The sequence below is a fragment of the Pseudophryne corroboree genome, chromosome 4 (genome assembly GCF_028390025.1).
Source record: "Pseudophryne corroboree isolate aPseCor3 chromosome 4, aPseCor3.hap2, whole genome shotgun sequence".
NCBI classification, from domain to species: domain Eukaryota; kingdom Metazoa; phylum Chordata; class Amphibia; order Anura; family Myobatrachidae; genus Pseudophryne; species Pseudophryne corroboree.
In genome coordinates, this window is record NC_086447.1 from 169435087 (window position 1) to 169458120 (window position 23034).

Genomic DNA, 23034 nt, shown 5'->3' on the forward strand with positions numbered 1-23034 from the left:
CTGAGCTTTATTTTTTTTGGGATTTTACATGCTCTCTACTATGACATTGGGCATCGGCCTTGGCGGACAACGTTGATGGCATTTAATCGTCTTGGCCATGACTAGTGGCATCAGCTTCAGCACGAGGTGGAAGTGGATCTTGATCTTTCCCTATTTTACCCTCCACATTTTTGTTCTCCATTTTTTAATGTGTGGACTTATATGCCAGTTTCAATAGCAATGGCCTACTACTATATATACTGCGCACAACTGAAATGCACCACAGGTATGGATGAATAGTACACTTGACGACACAGAGGTAGGTAGAGCAGTGGCTTACTGTACCGTACTGCTATATATTATATACTGGTGGTCAGCAAACTGTGCAAAACTGAAATGCACCACAGGTATGGATGGATAGTATACTTGACGACAGAGAGGTGGGTAGAGCAGTGGCCTACTGTACCGTACTGCTATATATTATATACTGGTGGTCAGCAAACTGTGCAAAACTGAAATGCACAACAGGTATGGATGGATAGTATACTTGACGACACAGAGGTAGGTAGGGCAGTGGCCTACTGTACCGTACTGCTATATATTATATACTGGTGGTCAGCAAACTGTGCAAAACTGAAATGCACCACAGGTATGGATGGATAGTATACTTGACGACACAGAGGTAGGTAGAGCAGTGGCCTACTGTACCGTACTGCTATATATTATATACTGGTGGTCAGCAAACTGTGCAAAACTGAAATACTCCACAGGTATGGAAGGATAGTATACTTGATGACACAGGGGTAGGTAGAGCAGTGGCCTACTGTGCCGTACTGCTATATATTATATACTGGTGGTCAGCAAACTGCAAAACTGAAATGCACCACAGGTATGGATGGATAGTATACTTGACGACACAGAGGTAGGTAGAGCAGTGGCCTACTGTACCATACTGCTATATATTATATACCGGTGGTCAGCAAACTGTGCAAAACTGAAATGCACCACAAGTATGGATGGATAGTATACTTGACGACACAAAGGTAGGTAGAGCAGTGGCCTACTGTACCGTACTGCTATATATTATATACTGGTGGTCAGCAAAATTATGCACTGTACTCCTACTATATACTACAATGCAGCACAGATATGGAGAGTTTTTCAGGCAGAGAACGTATAATACTGGTGGTCACTGGTCAGCAAAACTCTGCACTGTACTCCTATATAATACTGCTGGTCCCCAGTCCCCACAATAAAGCAGTGTGAGCACAGATATATGCAGCAGACTGAGCACAGATATGGAGCCTTTTTCAGGCAGAGAACGTATAATACTGGTGGTCACTGGTCAGCAAAACTCTGCACTGTACTCTTCCTATATAATACGGGTGATCCCCAGTCCCCACAATAAAGCAGTGTTAGCACAGATATATGCAGCACACTGAGCACAGATATGGAGCGTTTTTCAGGCAGAGAATGTATAATACTGGTGGTGCACCCTTGAGTTATTATCCCGCACAGGACAAGAAATAATTTTTTTTATTATAATTCTGCTAATCAATAATCCAAATGTAAAACCAGCTAATCACCATACCTCCTATATTGGATTATATTCAAAAAGCTGGAGGTGCTCCTGCAATCAAAAAACCAAACATAGTAACAAAGATATCTGTTGCGAAGAAACAACACACAAAGTAGATTGCTTTTTTGGAGCACTCTTTTTAAACAATAAATGTTTTTTATGTAAATGAATTTGACATGGTTTTAATATGTTAAGACTTAACCTTTATTATGCTTCCTTAAAATAAATGGGGTAATTCAAGGGGCAGTACCTATATGTACATGCCCAGTCTGTGCATTCATTTTATTGCACCCCCTATCACAAATACCTATATCCTAAATTAGAAAAATTAATTAAATGTGGTGAATATATTACAAACTTAATTAAAGTGATGAAATTCGTAACAACAAATTGTGAATAGAATGGAATATTTATAAATCGCAGCCGGTGATTAGTATTCTATACAATCAGTAATGGCACACATCACATCTCCTGACTGCAATATATCCCCCAATAATAAGTTATCTGTATAATCAATTACAGCGTATCTCATATTTCATGGCTGTAATATACCCTTGTGACCATCATGATTTAAGTTATACTCGGCTACAAACTGCCTACTGAACATAGCTATATATTTTTATCCATGTTCCCCCCATGGACATTGCATTCCAACTCTGCTGCATTTTGCACTGAATGTTGTTGTAATAATAAACACATATGTCTAACATGTATCCTTTTACTGCCTTGTATCCATATATAACAGTTTTTAAGATCCTGGACTCACTGCCTTCAGTAGACTTATAGATATGATAGGACCATCCTTGCCAGTGTTAGCAGAAAATTATACACCAAATTGGACTGCTTCATCTTACACATAGGCAGATATCTAACCAGTCAGAAAAGCGTGTCGACCGTTTAATACTTTACTTAGTAGGTGGTCTATTCACACGGCATAATACACAAATTATATATCAAAAGCTACTCCAAGCAGAGAGCTACACATGCGTTAAATTGTTTTCCCTGGATATTCTTGGCTGCAATTTAAGGAGCACATCAGCAAGTGGACATTGTAAACGCATCTGTGAGTTGATATTTCTCTATTATAGCAATGTGTCCGCAAACCGTAATATGCAAAGACATGCAGCTTACCTTCGGCAAACGATTATACATCATATAAATCACCATACCAAGCGTGTAGGCAATGATATAATTTTATTACAACACTTTAGTAATTTACTTGGTAAGTATTGTGTCCACAAGGCATGATACACGAAAAGCACTTAGACTGTTTTAAACAGAGAGTTGCACATGAGATGGAATATTTTCACTTAACCCTTTAACTGCAATCTAAACAACGCGTCAGCAGGTTAGCATTTGCCTAAATGAGCAATATCTACATCAACTGTGGTGTGGAAAATACGAATGTACAACACATCCAAAGCACATCATATTGTTCACAGACAATTGGATATAATTGAGGTCTCCTTGTGTTTCATTTCGTACTACCAATTCATTAAACAAATGATCTAAAATGAGTTTGAATGTGCTAACCATAAACCTCTTATCACGCGTACATGGGCATCCCCAATCACACACCGCTTTAATTCCACAATCAACGGCTGAATTTACAGAGAACAGGTTCCGGTGCAAGGCTTGCATTAATAAGCACACATTTTTACTTTCCGGGGTACCCCTTTGGTTGGTATGATAGCGGTTAGCCCACAGTGAACTTGAGATATTTAAGTCACTGTGCGGCAGGCTGCCATTGAACCAAGATAACCTGTTTATTATTGCAATCTGAATAATTTATAGGGTGCATGTAAGACAGATTTGTGAGTTCATATCATATCGATGCATCAATAAAGAGTAGTACGGTCCGAAATGCAAATTCCCTCATCTGCTGCCCATCATCTTCTTTGAGCGGATGATGGGTGAGAGTAAGGGTAATTGCCGGGCCGATAGAAAAATAGATACAGCGTCACTTGGTCAACCTGTATTTAGGTGTTAGATGGATCCTGTTACCTTAACGGCATTGCAGGGTCCAAATGCGCCATCAGGAGACAATTGAATGCTAGGAAAGAAGTTAAATAGATACCGTGTGTCTTGGGGCTTCTAATTAAAATTGTTTTTATCAAAGACAGATGTCATAAAGTTGCAGTGATAGTAACTTGCTCCCTGTTATACACAGCTAAGTGTCACACAAACATGTACATATTGCAGCATGTATTACTAAACCATAATCATTGTTACGCATATCAGAGGCATAGATCACATAATCATGGATTGCAGCTGCTTAATTCAGAAGTAAATACCGTAGGGTCACAGGTACTAATAATTTTTACTGGCTATGTTACGTGTCACTCATGACATGTGTTTATTGCAGCACATATTTACCAGACCATTAATATTGCCCGGGGACATGAGTCATGCATACTGGTGGTCACTGGTCAGCAAAACTCTGCACTGTACTCCTCCTATATAATACTGGTGGTCCCCAGTCCCCACAATAAAGCAGTGTGAGCACAGATATATGCAGCACACTGAGCACAGATATGGAGCGTTTTTCAGGCAGAGAACGTATAATACTGGTGGTCACTGGTCAGCAAAACTCTGCACTGTACTCCTATATAATACTGCTGGTCCCCAGTCCCCACAATAAAGCAGTGAGCACAGATATTTGCAGCCACCTGAATAAAACTGAGAGGACGCCAGCCACGTCCTCTCACTATCGTTTCCAATGCACGAGTGAAAAATGGCGGCTCCTTATATAGAATACGAATCTCGCGAGAATCCGACCGCGGGATGATGACGTCCGGGCGCGCTCGGGTTAACCGAGCAAGGCGGGAGGATCCGAGTCTGCCTCGGACCCGTGTAAAAAGGGTGAAGTTCGGGGGGTTCGGATTCCGACGAACCGAACCCACTCATCACTAATTTAAACATACATGTGTAGATGTATGTAATATATGTGCTAGCAGTGTATCTGGGTTGGCAGTGGTGTACCATGGCCACTGTGGTGAGCACTGGACACAGCATTAGGTGTCACTCTCATATTTTCTCCCCAAGACTCCTGTGAAAGTAGCCAATGAGAGCCTTGAGGCTCAAGGGTTCAAAGGGAAATTGAGGTGAAGTAGGTATGTACTGAAAGGCAGGAAAAGAATTGATTAATTGATTGGTTAATTTAAATGTTTTTTGTTCCAAAAAGTTAAGAGAGGGATAGACTGATTTGGGGTTTACAGCTCTAACAGGAATCCTTGGCTATTAGCATTGCCCTTCAACCCTTGTCAGGAATCCTTTGCTATTGACATTGCTCGTCAAACCTTATCATGAATCCTTGGCTAATTACCATTGCTCTTCAACTCTTGTCAGGAATCCTTGACTATTGTATTAACATTGTATTCTTTTCTAGTTAACAATATTCTGCAAATTAGTAATGTATTAGAGCAATAAGCAATAAAAATGTTTGTCTATGCAAAATTGACTGTCCCCAATGCCACCCAAAAATACAGTCCACTATGAAAAAAAGGGTTGGGAATGGAATTCCGGAGGTAAGAATACCTAACACGGGATCCTGTCTGCCAGAATGCCTGCAGCGCGGTGAGTGGTACAAAGCCCCTTGCAGGCTCGGTGGCTCGCTTTGCTCACCACAGGTTCTATTCGAACTCTGGGTGTCATGGACACCCATGAGTGGGAATAGCCTTGTCACAGCTGTCGGCTTTATGAGCAGTTAGGATCCCGGCATTGGTATTCTGACCGCTGGGATCCCGACCGCTGGGATAGTAACTACGTCCTGAAAAAAAAGTGGTGCAACTTGGGATTGTCCTTGGACCCTCCCACTCATACTTATGTTGTACAATATATTAAAAAGGACATGCACAGTTTAACAAACCAAGCACTTCTGTGAAAGGGACTGGCACTTTGTGGCTGAAGTGCTTGATTTGATTAAGCACCAACAAAACATTTTCTTGTAAAGGACTACCTCCGATCATTGATGAGGAGGTTGATAATTAGGGTGTTGGTGGAAGAGATTGCATGTGCTGGTCCACACTGCTGGTAGCCTATACAGATTTTGATAAATAGCTTGCATGAACTCACTTCAAATAATGTAACAGAGACAAGGTGCCTAGATGGTTAACATCCCTACCTCTACTGACTTTAGCCTCATAGATAGTACAGACACCTTCACAAATGTTGTCAGAATTTGGGGGAAAATAATTCCACACCCAAGAGGTGGCTTTGTTCTTAACACCTGGAATGACAATAACTTAATTTTTATCTTGAAGAAAAACTGCTGCCACTGGTGGCCGACTAACAAAAACAACATCCTCATCATCAACATCCTCTTTAGTATCAGAGAAAACACAAATATCCCCCTCATCCTGTTGCACTTCCACACAGGCATCCTCATTTTTTTTTATGTCACCAGCTTTACTTGTACTGCACATCCCCAGATTTGCAGATGATGCTGAATTAGTGGACAAAGGCTTCTTTATGAGTACAATCTTAGAAATGTCAGCTTCACAGATAGCTAACGTCGAAGCACTTACTGAACTTTATTTTTTTAAGTACAGGGTCTGACCAACAACACACTTTTTTTTAATTTATCTATTTATTTTAACACTGAATAAAGTAACAGTGACACCTGTACTTAACATTCTTTTTTAAGCACAGTGCCTGCCCTGAACAACAAGTTTTATGTTTTTTAACCTTATATATTCATTTCCAGTAAATATTGACCACCTCACAGCTCACAGTATTGTTCACCAATGATCGTGGCTACATCTTGGCACAAATGTACCTAGTATGCCAAGACCACATGCATGTCCAGACGTGAATGCATCTAAGATGCACACGCACCCATTCAAAGTGAATGTTGCAGAAAAGACACAGCTCTGTGAGGTTAGGTGCAGGAGCGTCTACCCAAGCCAGTAGTGCACGTTCCTGCAAGATGTAGCCATGATGAGTGTGGCTATATCTGTTGGCCAAAGGCTGGCTAAATGAAGCAACAGAGCAGCAGCACAAATGCACAGCAGTTTAAAAGACTATAGCACATCTATAAAACATTGCCACACAGCAGTGGCAGACAGGATGTCAGTTTAATAAATTATAGAAACCCATAAAAACCAAGAATGTTTTCATTAATAAAGAACTAGACCAGAGGTCCGAGGGCAGTACAAGGGAATTGAGGTGGAGTATGTATGTAGTAGAAGGCAGGTAAAGGATTGATTGATTGATTGATTGTTAGTTAATTCAAATGTTTATTTTTTATTCCAAAAATGTAAGATAGGGATAGGCTGATTTGAAGTTTACAGCTCTGCTGAAACTATTTATTTTTTTGGTTTCTCTTCAACCCTTGACAGCAATCCGTGGCTTTTAACATTGCGCTTCAACCATTATCAGGGTCATTGTACTATATTGTCAACATTCTCCATATCAACACATCCCAAGGTAGAGATTTTCTGTACTATGCACAGACCTCCTGCATGGGAGCTGTGATACATAATAGCATTAATTAAACACTGCAAGAGCTAAAGAATACATTGAGTGATGAGTACACAGCACTGTACTGCATTATATCTGAAGATATTTATAGAAGTCTCTCTCCTTGAATTATACCATATTGTCAGCATTCCCTGTACTGATATACAATACTACAGAAGGGAATAAGCTACATTGATATTTACTGAATGTACAGTATCCTGATGGACAGAAATGAAAATATTAGTTTGTAATCAGTAGGTACAGATGTAGCCACGCTCATAAATCCTGCGGAGTGGCCACAAGGGCACACATGCCATGCCGAGGCATGGGTGCACGCTAGTACACCGAGCTGCGCCTTAGTATGGTGCCCATGTATTCCTATGGGTACACATACTTAGATGCATGCACATGTCCTAGTCGCCAGCACACTTGCCGCACCTGGCTTGACACAAATATGATATAGGAGTAAGAGCGCAGGTGCACCAGGTGTGGTGCCCAGGGGTGGTTTGCGGGTGCCCTGTGCCCCAGAGGTGAACCCCTATAATGTTAGGGACCTGTCCGATGAGGATACGGTGAAGAAGGTGGGCAGGCTCATATATTGGCCAATATATGCCAAGAACCTCTGATATGATGGTTTTAATATAATGTTAATGGTTGTATGGTGCACCTGCACTCTTGTTCCTTTATTGTAGTACTACAGATGGAGCCACACTAATTGCGTGCATGCGCGTGATGGGGATGTGCCCAATTCACTAGAATGGGAGAGTGTCTCCGTGCACTCCGACATGACAGAGACGCGCCCCATTCACTAGAATGGGAGAGCATCTCTGTGCACTCCTGGCGGGGCTAGACGGATGGATCACCTAGTTCACCGGGAGTACACGTATGCGACGGAGCCGCCTCAGAGAGCGCGGCTCCATCTGTAAGTCCCAGTAAGGTAGCACATTCCATTATAAGAAGCTAGGGTGTGCAGTCCAGGCCCCTTCCCCACAATATATTGACATGAATATGGCAAGCTGCAGGCTATATGAGCGTGGCAACATTTGTATGGTGCACAGTGGTTTTTAATCTCTTATTTCATTTTTCCACCCATTACTCCTTTATTTTAGATTTATTTTGCTGATTGTACTACAGTATATGTACATTTTAATTCATCTAATAAAAGTCATGTTTTATATATAAACAATCAGTGTAAGAGAAAATGTGCACTCCACTATAATTGACTTTCAGTTTCTCTTTATGTCATATAAGTAATTGTTCAAAGACCCCCCTGTAAATTTGACAATATTTTGAATGATGGAACAGGTAACATAAAATCTGCTAAATATTATTGTGACATTGAGTTGCGATGAAATAATCCACAAAGAGTAATGCTATATTAAAGATATAGATATAAGATGCACACGCACCCATTCAAAGTGAATGTTGCAGAAAAGACACAGCTCTGTGTGGCTAGGTGCAGGTGTGTCTACCCAAACCAGGAGTGCACGTTCCTGCAAGATGTAGCCATGATGAGTGTGGCTAAATCTGTTGGCCAAGGGCTGGCTAAATGAAGCAATAGAGCAGCAGCACAAACACACAGCAGTTTAAAAGACTATAGCACATCTATAAAACATTGCCACACAGCAGTGGCAGACAGGATGTCAGTTTAATAAATTATAGAAACCTATAAAAACCAAGAATGTTTTCATTAATGAAGAACTAGACCAGAGGTCCGAGGGCAGTACAAGGGAATTGAGGTGGAGTATGTATGTAGTGGAAGGCAGGCAAATGATTGATTGATTGATTGATTGATTGATTGATTGTTAGTTAATTCAAATGTTCATTTTTTATTCCAAAAATTTAGGATAGGGATAGGCTGATTTGAAGTTTACAGCTCTGCTGAAACTATTTATTTTCTTGGTTTCTCTTCAACCCTTGACAGCAATCCGTGGCTTTTAACATTGCGCTTCAACCATTATCAGGGTCATTGTACTATATTGTCAACATTCTCCATATCAACACATCCCAAGGTAGAGATTTTCTGTACTATGCACAGACCTCCTGCATGGGAGCTGTGATACATAATAGCATTAATTAAACACTGCAAGAGCTAAAGAGTACATTGAGTGATGAGTACACAGCACTGTACTGCATTATATCTGAAGATATTTATAGAAGTCTCTCTCCTTGAATTATACCATATTGTCAGCATTCCCTGTACTGATATACAATACTACAGAAGGGAATAAACTACATTGATATTTACTGAATGTACAGTATCCTGATGGACAGAAATGAAAATATTAGTTTGTAATCAGTAAGATGTAGCCACGCTCATAAATCCTGCGGCGTGGCCACAAGGGCACACATGTCATGCCGAGGCATGGGTGCATGCTAGTACACTGAGCTGTATCTTAGTATGATGCCCATGTATTTCTATGGGCACACGTACCTAGATGCATGCACATGTCTCAGTCGCCGGCACACTTGCCGCACCTGGCTTAACACAAATATGATATAGGAGTAAGAGCGCAGGTGCACAAGGTGTGGTGCCCTGGGGTGGTTTGCGGGTGCCCTGTGCCCCCGAGGTGAACCCCTATAATGTTAGGGACCTGTCCGATTAGGATACTGTGAAGAAGGTGGGCAGGCTCATTTATTGGTCAATATATGCCGAGAACCTCGGATATGATGGTTATTATAATGTTAATGGTTGTATGGTGCACCTGCACTCTTGTTCCTATATTGTAGTACTACCGATGGAACCACACTAATTGTGGCTATATCTGTGCCTAGGCGCGCGCATGCGCGTGACGGGGATGTGCCCCATTCACTAGAATGTGAGAGTGTCTCCGTGCACCCTGGCGTGACAGAGACGCGCCCCATTCACTAGAATGGGAGAGCATCTCTGTGCACTCCTGGCGGGGCTAGACGGACGGATCACCTAGTCACACCGGTAGTGCACGTATGCAACAAAGCTACCGCAGAAGAGCGCAGCTCCATCTGTAGGTCCCAGTAAGGTAGCACTTTCCATTATTAGAAGCTAGGGTGCGCAGTCCATGCCCCTTCCCCACGATATATTGACATGAATATGGCAACCTGCGGGCTAGATGGGTGGACTTCAGGCGACCACCATACCGGCACCGGAATCCCGACTGCTGGCATACCGACATCTTTTCTCCCTCTTGGGGGTCCACGCCCCCCCGGAGGGAGAATAGATAGCGCGGCGCGCATAGCGTGCCACCGTGCCCGCAAGGGACTCATTTGCACTCGCCCAGCTGTCGGTATGCCGGCGGTCGGGATTCCGGCACCGGTATGCTGGTTGCCGGGACCACGACCGCTGGCAAACCATACTACACCCGGCTAGATGAGCGTGGCAACATTTGTATGGTGCACAGTGGTTTTTAATCTCTTATTTCGTTTTTACACCCATTACTCCTTTATTTTAGATTTATTTTGCTGATTGTACTACAGTATATGTACATTTTAATTAATCTAATAAAAGTCATGTTTTATATATAAACAATAATTGTAAGAGAAAATGTGCACTCCACTATAATTGACTTTCAGTTTCTCTTTATGTCATATAAGTAATTGTTCAAAGACCAACCTGTAAATTTGACAATATTTTGAATGATGGAACAGGTAACATAAAATCTGCTAAATATTATTGTGACATTGAGTTGCGATAAAATAATCCACAGAGAGTAACGCTCTATTAAATCTTATTACATAGTTGTTGTTGCTGTTTTAAGAAATTACATAATAGAAAATTCACAAATGGGTGTGGTATGCAAGGTCGACAGTAACTAGCTCAACAGTAACTAAGTCTACCACTATTGGTTGACAGTAACTAGGTCGACAGGGTCTTTAGGTCAACAGGTCAAAAGATCAACATGAGTTATTAATGGGGGGGTTTTGTGTCGTTTTCTCCGTACAGTGACCGGGAACCCCAATTAGTGCATCGTGTCCCCTCGCATGGCTCGCTTTGCTTGACCTAGAACATGTCGACCTAGAGACCATGTCGACCAATAGTGGTCAACCTAGTTACTGTCGACCTAGTTACTGTCGACCTAGAGACCAGATCCCATCACAAATAATACACTGCAGATGTTCAGTTTTTCTGAGTTTCATTAAATTATGCTAGTATACTTTCTGAAACAGCAAACATCCATTACTTATTCTAAATTATTATAATCAATAGAAAGAGCTACTGTACTACAACGAAGGTTTGTTTGTGTTTTGTTTTTTTTGTAGACCACTATAAAACACATTACATATAGTAGTGGCTACTGTAACTAAATAAATAAATCAACATTATTACATATAATAGAATCCTTTAAATAGTAATTTACCAGTTAGCCTTTGATCAATGCTCTTCAAGCACAGTATAATATAAATGAGACAACTACTGTATGAGTAAACTGCTGGTAATCATCATTTCCTTATTTCTATCTAATGCATTGGAATTTGATCTTACTCTTTTGTCTGTATAATTAATTTTTGCTTCATTTTATGGAGTGAATTTTTTTTCACCATTAATTATTTTAATTTATACTCTTTATAGGATTATTTTTTAAGCTCATGGCTTTTGTATGATTTTAAAAATGTATAATAAATGTCCTTCTAAAGCTTATGTTAGCTCTTATATTTAAAAGTAATAGTTCTTATTTTAATTCTGAATTTATTTGTTTATTAAGTGACACAGACAATTTATTTATATTTTCTGAGCTCTCGTTTTACATTTGAAGACTTAAATTATAAAGAAATTGAAAAAATTACTATATAAAGGATGATTTACTGAAAGAATTAATTTTTTTTTTTTTGGTATGGTCAAACAGATAATATTTTATTCTTCAGAAAACCACAAACAGGATAGTATAGTAATAATTTATGCTGGTTGTGCTTTCTTCCGATTTAAATGTACTGTACTTGCAAAAGGAAAAAAGATGCATACATGAATCATTTAAAAAAAGTGCACTCAGATCTCCTATATTTACAAAAATAGTTCAAACTAAATATTATTTGGTATGCTTTAAAATAAATGAAAGTATTACTTATATTAATTGTATATTCAATAACCAGAATTAGGATTTAAATTGATATTCCTAAAAGAATGCTGTAAAGATAGCAGTAATATACACTAGATAGTGCTCAATGAAGTGAACTGTATATTAAAATTAAAAAAGGAAGAATAGAGGTGGATGGTTGCGCTGTAAGGATTTATGTAGGACTGGGGGTAGTCTGGGAGTTCCCTACAAACTCCCAACGGTATAAATGCACTAACATTGGTAAAGTGACTCCTCCCACTTAGCGCTAATCCAATGCTACACTTTTTGCAGGAACTTCTATTTTCTCAATAAAATGTAATGTACCAGCTTGATGTGAATAAAATATAAATTTTAATACTACACAATGATTAAAAGTGAGACAAAAACAGATCCCAACATGGGAAACAGAGTCCTACCAAGATGATAATCAGAGCCGCAGGTGTTATGAATGCAATGTATTTCCCAGGAACAATACCCAGCATGTGGCTCCGTCAGGCGTGTTCCCCAGTAGTCCCTTTCACAGTCAAGGATGTCCAGAAGCACAGGAAAGTACTGGAAAGCAGGTGCAAAGTGTAGCATTGGATTAGCGCTAAGTGGGAGGAGTCACTTTACCAATTTTAGTGTATATTAAAATTATACTGTAGATACAGAAATTGTGAAAAGGAAGGGGTAAGAATAGTGTTTTAAAAACAGCTATGCACCATCTCCGTATTTAGCAATTTTCAGTTTAGGCTGTGTGTAAATTGTTTAAAAATAGAAAATGAGTAGTACACTATAAGTAGATACAGTTACAGTGTTTCACTGTCTCAATAATACAGAAAAAAAATCTTAATTATGTACAGTATCTGTACATAATTATCAGTATACTGTATTCTTATTTACTCCCTTTTCACATTTTCTTTATAACCTTAAAATACAGTACTGCAGTTTCTTAAATTGAGCCCTATCTAGGGTATATTATTACTATCTTTATATCATTATTATAGGAATATAGATTTAAATCCTATTTCTAGTTAAATTTCTACAAAATTATATATGATATCTTAATTTATTTTAAAGCATACCAAGTAAAAACATTTTTTCTTTAAACTATTTTTGTAAGTATAGAAGATCTGTGTGCACTTTCCTTTAATTACGCCTTTACACCTCTTTTTTTCCATTTACTTGCACTTAATTTGTAATATACTTTGAAGAAAGATATAATTATAACATTAATTTCATTTGTGCATACCTTATTGAAAAGGGAAAATATATGAACCTTAAGTGTTCTTACTAGATATACACTGCGTATAGCGAATTTGTATCCATATGAATAACAGTTAATGCTGTGTATATATACAATAGGTTCATTTGATATTACAGTATCTCCAGCTTTTACAACTGCAATGCACAGAATTCTCTGCTAGATGGATAGTAAATGCTCAGATATGATATAAAGCTACAATAATATGGTTTATCTGGATAAAATACCTGCTGACAAGCAAATGTAACAATAATAACTAAGACACAGGGAATAAGAAATATTAAAGTTATTTAAAAGATAAAACAAGCAGAGAAGACTTACTGTAGATCACAGACTCCTCTCTTCGCTTAAAATAAATATTGCTTAATGTGTAGACTGTTTAAACACATATAACAAAGAGGCTTTGTGACTCAGTTCCCAATGCACAAATAAGTAAAGGTCATAAATTCAGTGTTCCAAAGTACATGATCAACATATCAAATAAATATTCAAACCATTCTATTCCAGAATTAGTCAGACAAAAAGATCATATTTCTTTGGTAGCTGATATTCTAAACCTTTACAGTAGGTACAGGAAAAAGTTGTAAAATGGGCAATGTCTGAGTTTATATCCAAATGTATTCAAATATACTTAAAACATTCAAATATTGTTGTAAATTACACTGTGTTAAATCCACATGATCTCAGATTCAAATTAGCAGCAAAATTCAAATCAACTGATACATAATATTAATGCAGTGTTAAAAGTAACTCGCAGAGAGCTCAGAAAATAAATCACTTTTATATGACTGTGTTGAGTGCCATAATATGGATTACAACAGTAGTCAAATAGGGGTGTCCACTGTGTACTAACCCTACCTATGCACAACACAACTGATGGTCTCAAACACATTAAGAAGGCAAGTAATTCCACAGATTGACGCTTGACAAGGCACACCTGTTATTTCAAAACCATTCCAGGAGACTACCTGATGAAGCTGATTGAAAGAATGCCAAGAGTGTGCAAAGCTGTCATCAAAGCAAAAGGGGGCTTCTTTGAGGAATCTAAAATATAAAACATATTTTGATTTGTTTAACATTTTTTTTGTTTACAACATAATTCCATATGTGTTCTTTCATAGTTTTGATGTCTTCAGTATTAATCTACAATGTAAAAAATAATAAAAAATAAATAAAAACCATTGAATGAGAAGGTGTGTCAAAATGTTTGAACGTTTGACTGGTACTGTATGTATATATATATATATATATATATATATATATATATATGTGTATGGGGTGAACCAATAGCGCCAAAAATTACAGTAGAAGAAAGTATATTCACAATATGTCAATTATGTGCTTACCCAAAAACCACTAGTCTCTGTATGCCACTCCCTTTAATATAGAGGGCGTCAGCTAGATCTTAAATAAAACCCGCATTTGTACACGTGCAGGATATGTAAAAATTGAATGGATAAATAAGATCGAAGCGACCACAGGTGGCGAATATTATTACGGACTGCTTGTTTCTTTAAAAAACAATACGGGGTTTATTACAGAGGATGTAAAAAACATGCACATAAAAGGAACAATAAAAATGTACAATAAAAATGTATTAAAAAACCTTCGAAAACCTAAAGGGCACATAAAAGACAAGAAAAATACGGTGCAGAAATTCATGCACTAAAAATGAACCTATTAAAATCAGCTGTGTGTATTAAAATGAAGTATATATAAAAAAAATAAGAATTTACTTACCGATAATTCTATTTCTCATAGTCCGTAGTGGATGCTGGGGACTCCGTAAGGACCATGGGGAATAGCGGCTCCGCAGGAGACTGGGCACATCTAAAGAAAGCTTTAGGACTATCTGGTGTGCACTGGCTCCTCCCCCTATGACCCTCCTCCAAGCCTCAGTTAGGATACTGTGCCCGGACGAGCGTACACAATAAGGAAGGATTTTGAATCCCGGGTAAGACTCATACCAGCCACACCAATCACACCGTATAACCTGTGATCTGAACCCAGTTAACAGCATGATAACAGAGGAGCCTCTGAAAGATGGCTCACAACAATAATAACCCGATTTTTGTAACAATAACTATGTACAAGTATTGCAGACAATCCGCACTTGGGATGGGCGCCCAGCATCCACTACGGACTATGAGAAATAGAATTATCGGTAAGTAAATTCTTATTTTCTCTAACGTCCTAAGTGGATGCTGGGGACTCCGTAAGGACCATGGGGATTATACCAAAGCTCCCAAACGGGCGGGAGAGTGCGGATGACTCTGCAGCACCAAATGAGAGAACTCCAGGTCCTCCTCAGCCAGGATATCAATTTTGTAGAATTTTACAAACGTATTTGCTCCTGACCAAGTAGCTGCTCGGCAAAGTTGTAAAGCCGAGACCCCTCGGGCAGCCGCCCAAGATGAGCCCACCTTCCTTGTGGAGTGGGCATTTACAGATTTTTGGCTGTGGCAGGCCTGCCACAGAATGTGCAAGCTGAATTGTACTACAAATCCAACGAGCAATAGTCTGCTTAGAAGCAGGAGCACCCAGCTTGTTGGGTGCACACAGGATAAACAGCGAGTCAGATTTCCTGACTCCAGCCGTCCTGGAAACATATATTTTCAGGGCACTGACAACGTCTAGCAACTTGGAGGCCTCCAAGTCCCTAGTAGCCGCAGGCACCACCAATAGGTTGGTTCAGGTGAGACGCTGAAACCACCTTGGGGAGAAACTGAGGACGAGTCCTCAATTCCGCCCTGTCCGAATGGAAAATCAGATAAGGGCTTTTTCAGGATAAAGCCGCCAATTCTGACACGCGCCTGGCCCAGGCCAGGGCCAACAGCATGACCACTTTCCATGTGAGATATTTTAACTCCACAGATTTAAGTGGTTCAAACCAATGTGACTTTTGGAACCCAAAACTACATTGAGATCCCAAAGTGCCACTGGAGGCACAAAAGGAGGCTGTATATGCAGTACCCCTTTTACAAACGTCTGAACTTCAGGGACTGAAGCTAGTTCTTTTTGGAAGAAAATTGACAGGGCCGAAATTTGAACCTTAATGTACCCCAATTTCAGGCCCATAGACACTCCTGTTTGCAGGAAATGTAGGAATCGACCCAGTTGAATTTCCTCCGTCGGGCCTTACTGGCCTCGCACCACGCAACATATTTTCGCCAATTGCGGTGATAATGTTTTTGCGGTTACATCCTTCCTGGCTTTGATCAGGATAGGGATGACTTCATCCGGAATGCCTTTTTTCCTTCAGGATCCGGCGTTCAACCGCCATGCCGTCAAACGCAGCCGCGGTAAGTCTTGGAACAGACAGGGTCCTTGCTGGAGCAGGTCCCTTCTTAGAGGTAGAGGCCACGGATCCTCCGTGAGCATCTCTTGAAGTTCCGGTTACCAAGTCCTTCTTGGCCAATCCGGAACCACGAATATAGTGCTTACTCCTCTCCATCTTATCAATCTCAGTACCTTGGGTATGAGAGGCAGAGGAGGGAACACATACCCTGACTGGTACACCCACGGTGTTACCAGAGCGTCTACAGCTTATTGCCTGAGGGTCCCTGGACCTGGCGCAATACCTGTCGAGTTTTTAATCATGTGGAAGACTTCTGGGTGAAGTCCCCACTCTCCCGGGTGGAGGTCGTGCTGAGGAAGTCTGCTTCCCAGTTGTCCACTCCCGGAATGAATACTGCTGACAGTGCTATCACATGATTTTCCGCCCAGCAAAGAATCCTTGCAGCTTCTGCCATTGCCCTCCTGCTTCTTGTGCCACCCTGTCTGTTTACGTGGGTGACTGCCGTGATGTTGTCCGACTGGATCAACACCGGCTGACCTTGAAGCAGAGGTCTTGCTAAGCTTAGAGCATTGTAAATGTCCCTTAGCTTCAGGATATTTATGTGAAGTGATGTCTCCAGGCTTGACCATAAGCCCTGGATATTCCTTCCCTGTGTGACTGCTCCCCAGCCTCGCAGGCTGGCATCCGTGGTCAGCAGGACCCAGTCCTGAATGCCTAATCTGCGGCCCTCTAGAAGATGAGCACTCTGCAACCACCACAGGAGGGACACCCTTGTCCTTGGTGACAGGGTTATCCGCTGATGCATCTGAAGATGCGATCCGGACCATTTGTCCAGCAGGTCCCACTGGAAAGTTCTTGCGTGGAATCTGCCGAATGGGATTGCTTCGTAGGAAGCCACCATTTTACCCAGAACCCTTGTGCATTGATGCACTGAGACTTGGCTCGGTTTTAGGAGGTTCCTGACTAGCTCGGATAATTCCCTGGCTTTCTCCTCCGGGAGAAACACCTTTTTCTGGACTGTGTCCAGGATCATCCCTAGGAACAGAAGACACGTCGTCGGAACCAGGTGCGATTTTGGAATATTGAGAATCCAATCGTGCTGCCGCAACACTACCTGAGATAGTGCTACACCGACCTCCAACTGTTCCCTGGATCTTACCCTTATCAGGGAATTGTCCAAGGAAGGGATAACTAAAATTCACTTCCTTCGAAGGAATATCATCATTTCGGCCATTACCTTGGTAAAGACCCGGGGTGCCGTGTACCATCCATACGGCAGCGTCTGAACTGATAGTGACAGTTCTGTACCATAAACCTGAGGTACCCTTGGTGAGAAGGGTAAATTTTGACATGAAGGTAAGCATCCTTGATGTCCCGAGACATCATGTAGTCCCCTTCTTCCAGGTTCGCAATCACTGCTCTGAGTGACTCAATCTTGAATTTGAACCTCTGTACGTAAGTGTTCAAAGATTTTAGATTTAGAATCGGTCTCACCGAGCCGTCCGGCTTCGGTACCACAACAGTGTGGAATAATACCCCGTTCCCTGTTGCAGGAGGGGTATCTTGATTATCACCTGCTGGGAATACAGCTTGTGAATGGCTTCCAAAACTGTCTCCCTGTCAGAAGGAGACATCGGTAAAGCCGACTTTAGGAAACGGCGAGGGGGAGACGTCTCGAATTCTAATTTGTACCCCTGAGATATCACCTGAAGGATCCAGGGGTCTACTTGCGAGTGAGCCCACTGCGCGCTGAAATTCATTGAGACGGCCCCCCCACCATGCCTGATTCTGCTTGTAAAGCCCCAGCGTATACTGAGGGCTTGGCAGAGGCGGGAGAGGGTTTCTGTTCCTGGGAACTGGCTGATTTCTGCAGCCTTTTTCCTCTCCCTCTGTCACGGGGCAGAAATGAGGAACCTTTTGCCCGCTTGTCCACGAAAAGACTGCGCCTGATAATACGGCGTCTTCTCATGTTGAGAGGCGACCTGGGGTACAAACGTGGAATTCCCAGCTGTTGCCGTGGCCACCAGGTCTGAAAGACCGACCCCAAATAACTCCTCCCTTAATAAAGCAATACTTCCAAATGCCGTTTGGAATACGCATCACCTGACCACTGACGTGTCCATAACCCTCTACTGGTAGAAATGGACAACGCGCTTAGACTTGATGCCAGTCGGCAAATATTCCGCTGTGCATCACGCATATGTAAAAATGCATCTTTTAAATGCTCTATAGGCAAAAATATACTGTCCCTATCTAGGGTATCAATATTTTCAGTCAGGGAATCCGACCACGCCAACCCAGCACTGCACATCCAGGCTGAGGCGATTGCTGGTCGCAGTATAACACCAGTATGTGTGTAAATACCTTTTAGGATACCCTCCTGCTTTCTATCAGCAGGATCCTTAAGGGCGGCCATCTCAGGCGAAGGTAGAGCCCTTACAAGCGTGTGAGCGCTTTATCCCCCCTAGGGGGTGTTTCCCAACGCACCCTAACCTCTGGCGGGAAAGGATATAATGCCAATAACATTTTAGAAATTATCCGTTGTTATCGGGGGAAACCCACGCATCATCACACACCTCATTTAATTTCTCAGATTCAGGAAAACTACAGGTAGTTTTTCCTCACCGAACATAATACCCCTTTTTTGGTGGTACTCGTATTATCAGAAATGTGTAAAACATTTTTCATTGCCTCAATCATGTAACGTGTGGCCCTACTGGAAGTCACGTTCGTCTCTTCACCGTCGACACTGGAGTCAGTATCCGTGTCGGCGTCTATATCTGCCATCTGAGGTAACGGGCGCTTTAGAGCCCCTGACGGCCTATGAGACGTCTGGACAGGCACAAGCTGAGTAGCCGGCTGTCTCATGTCAACCACTGTCTTTTATACAGAGCTGACACTGTCACGTAATTCCTTCCAACAGTTCATCCACTCAGGTGTCGACCCCCTAGGGGGTGACATCACTATTACAGGCAATCTGCTCCGTCTCCACATCATTTTTCTCCTCATACATGTCGACACAAAAGTACCGACATACAGCACACACACAGGGAATGCTCTGATAGAGGACAGGACCCCACTAGCCCTTTGGGGAGACAGAGGGAGAGTTTGCCAGCACACACCAGAGCGCTATATATATACAGGGATAACCTTATATAAGTGTTTTTCCCCTTATAGCTGCTGTATAGTTAATACTGCGCCTAATTAGTGCCCCCCTCTCTTTTTTTTAACCCTTTCTGTAGTGTAGTGACTGCAGGGGAGAGACAGGGAACTTCCCTCCAACGGAGCTGTGAGGGAAAATGGCGCCAGTGTGCTGAGGAGATAGGCTCCGCCCCTTTTTCGCGGACTTTTCTCCTGCTTTTTTATGGATTCTGGCAGGGGTTAAATGCATCCATATAGCCCAGGAGCTATATGTGATGCATTTTTTTGCCATCCAAGGTGTTTTTATTGCGTCTCAAGGCGCCCCCCCCCAGCGCCCTGCACCCTCAGTGACCGAAGTGTGAAGTGTGCTGAGAGCAATGGCGCACAGCTGCAGTGCTGTGCGCTACCTTGTTGAAGACAGGACGTCTTCTGCCGCCGATTTTCCGGACCTCTTCTGCCTTCTGGCTCTGTAAGGGGGCCGGCGGCGCGGCTCTGGGACCCATCAAAGCTGGGCCTGTGATCGTCCCTCTGGAGCTAATGTCCAGTAGCCTAAGAAGCCCAATCCACTCTGCACGCAGGTGAGTTCGCTTCTTCTCCCCTTAGTCCCTCGATGCAGTGAGCCTGTTGCCAGCAGGTCTCACTGAAAATAAAAAACCTAATCTAAAACTTTCACTAAGAAGCTCAGGAGAGCCCCTAGTGTGCACCCTTCTCATTCGGGCACAGAGATCTAACTGAGGCTTGGAGGAGGGTCATAGGGGGAGGAGCCAGTGCACACCAGATAGTCCTAAAGCTTTCTTTAGATGTGCCCAGTCTCCTGCGGAGCCGCTATTCCCCATGGTCCTTACGGAGTCCCCAGCATCCACTTAGGACGTTAGAGAAAGCAGCTTAACTGAGGATTCAATAGTAGCAGGATTCATCCAACGCGTTTCGTCTGGTCTGACTTCATCATATATAGTGGGACACAATCAGTCAAGCAATAGTGAAAAATATATTAAGCTCATGGAAGGCCTGGGTCAGTTATTATAATAATTCATGCGTTTGCATTTTAATCTCCCCGAAAGACCTTTACCAGCGGTTCTATGCAGAAATCCTCAAACTACACAGTACTGATACAAAACAAAATATGTGAGAATATAACCAAATATCTGTGATTCTCAATATAATATTAGTTACAAAGTGCAGTCTTACTAACACTTCAAAGACAAGATATCTCTGTTTCAGACATCCTGTAAAAGATAATGCAGTAATGTTTATACTGGTCATGATCCTTAACCACTTGCCTGGCATGGTCGTACCAGATGCGACCATGCCTGCAAGTGCTTTATCTGACCTGGTGGCACAGGATGTGACCAGTCAGATAAACAGTGTTAGCAGAGGCAGGGAAGGGAAACTTCCCTCTGCTGCTGCTGTCAGAGGGACCGGAGGCTATCCAGGCTTTCAAAATGAAAGCCGCGATGGTCTCTATGTTTCCGATGTTCCGATGGTCATAATGTTCCTGATCGATGTTTGGGGGGGAAACATAAAAAATCAGAAAATGTTTTTATTTTTTATTTTTTATTAAAATCATTTTGAATAGGGTTAAATTTATGTTCTTCACCTCATTCACTCATAAAAATAAAAAGACAATTTCAGAGCGTTTTTTGTGGGAGAAAACCGTCAGTTAAGTGGTTAATCTCAGTTTTGTGTCTAGTTTCCGTGGACCATATATAACAAATCTGGTCTGTATATAGCCAAACTCTAACAATGAACATGCCTAAAATAGTCTGACATTCTGGAGAAAATTTCACCTTTAGAGCATACTGTCAAGTAAAGGTATTCTGTACCGTGTCTCAGCGCTATTGTGGTGATCCCCATCTGCTGTTACTCCATGTGTCCATTGGCAGTGAATGGGTGTAATGAGAGTGGGAATGTCTGCACATGTTGGACTGAAAAGATAGAGAAAAGTTTAGCAGCTACTGCTTTCCCTAGACCAAGCCATCCTCCTCCCTGTTGCATCAATGAATTGCAGGGAAAGATGGCCAGCATTCTGGGATGACAGAGAAACTCTGGGAAATTCCTTGGTTACCAGGGAGAGAGTGTAGGTGCTGGTAAAAAAATCACAGAGGTGCGTGTAGAGCCGCTGGGACAACGGGGGCCAGGTTGCGTGTGTACTCCGTGAACCCTATAGTGACGCCAGCTTGGTAAGACCCGATAACGTATATTTTGCAGGCTTGCTTGTTCACATCAGAGCCTACAGAGAGTCATCCTAGGGCAGAATTTCTGGCAAGGGAGGTGGAGCGTGGTTATCCTCTTTCAACTTGCTGCCACTACAGTCTTTTTATATTACGGTCCCCTTTCCTACAGATTTTGCGCTATAGTGGCTAGTTGTGCAGCGTAGCAGAGACTGGACTTGGTATTAAATTATGCCCTTTCAGGGTGAGTTTAAATTAGCATTCTGATTTTGTTCTTATATTAGAGTCATATGACCTTATAAGAGTATTATAACAGTAGTCGGGATCCCGTACATGTTAACATAGGCAATAGCCATAATGTTCGCATATTTTGAACCGTTCTGATTATATATGGTATTAGAGATGAGCGGGTTCGGTTTCTCTGAATCCGAACCCGCCAGAACTTCATGTTTTTTTTCACGGGTCCGAGCGACTCGGATCTTCCCGCCTTGCTCGGTTAACCCGAGCGCGCCCGAACGTCATCATGACGCTGTCGGATTCTCGCGAGGCTCGGATTCTATCGCGAGACTCGGATTCTATATAAGGAGCCGCGCGTCGCCGCCATTTTCACACGTGCATTGAGATTGATAGGGAGAGGACGTGGCTGGCGTCCTCTCCATTTAGATTATAAGAGACTGAGAGAGATTTACTGGAGCTGACTAGGAGGAGTACTGTTACTGTAGAAGTGTAGAGACTGAGTGGAGAGAGTTTACTAGTGAGGACAGTGCAGTTTACTTTATAATCCGTTCTCTGCCTGAAAAAAGCGATACACAGCACACAGTGACTCAGTCACATACCATATCTGTGTGCACTGCTCAGGCTCAGGCCAGTGTGCTGCATCATCTATTATCTATATATAATATTATATATATATCTGTCTGACTGCTCAGCTCACACAGCTTATAATTGTGGGGGAGACTGGGGAGCACTACTGCAGTGCCAGTTATAGGTTATAGCAGGAGCCAGGAGTACATAATATATTATATAGTGAGTGACCACCAGACACACAGTGCAGTTTATTTAATATATCCGTTCTCTGCCTGAAAAAAGCGATACACACAGTGACTCAGTCAGTCACATACCATATCTGTGTG

The 23034-nt window shown here is 41.9% G+C and overlaps 1 protein-coding gene across 2 annotated transcripts in view; it reads right to left on the reverse strand.

Moving 5' to 3' along the window:
• The window catches only part of LOC134909099 (alpha-1,4-N-acetylglucosaminyltransferase-like), a 76226-nt gene extending 62547 nt beyond the window's left edge, over positions 1–13679 (reverse strand). Inside the window, exons 1-2 of one of the 2 annotated variants that reach the window (XM_063915535.1) lie at positions 13613–13679; positions 12465–12600 (exon numbers count right to left, since the gene is read on the reverse strand). The gene's annotated coding sequence lies outside the window, so the exon portion shown is untranslated. The remainder of the gene's footprint in view (positions 1–12464; positions 12601–13612) is intronic. The other variant, XM_063915536.1, reaches the window with a different exon arrangement.
• Positions 13680–23034: the final 9355 nt, after the last annotated feature.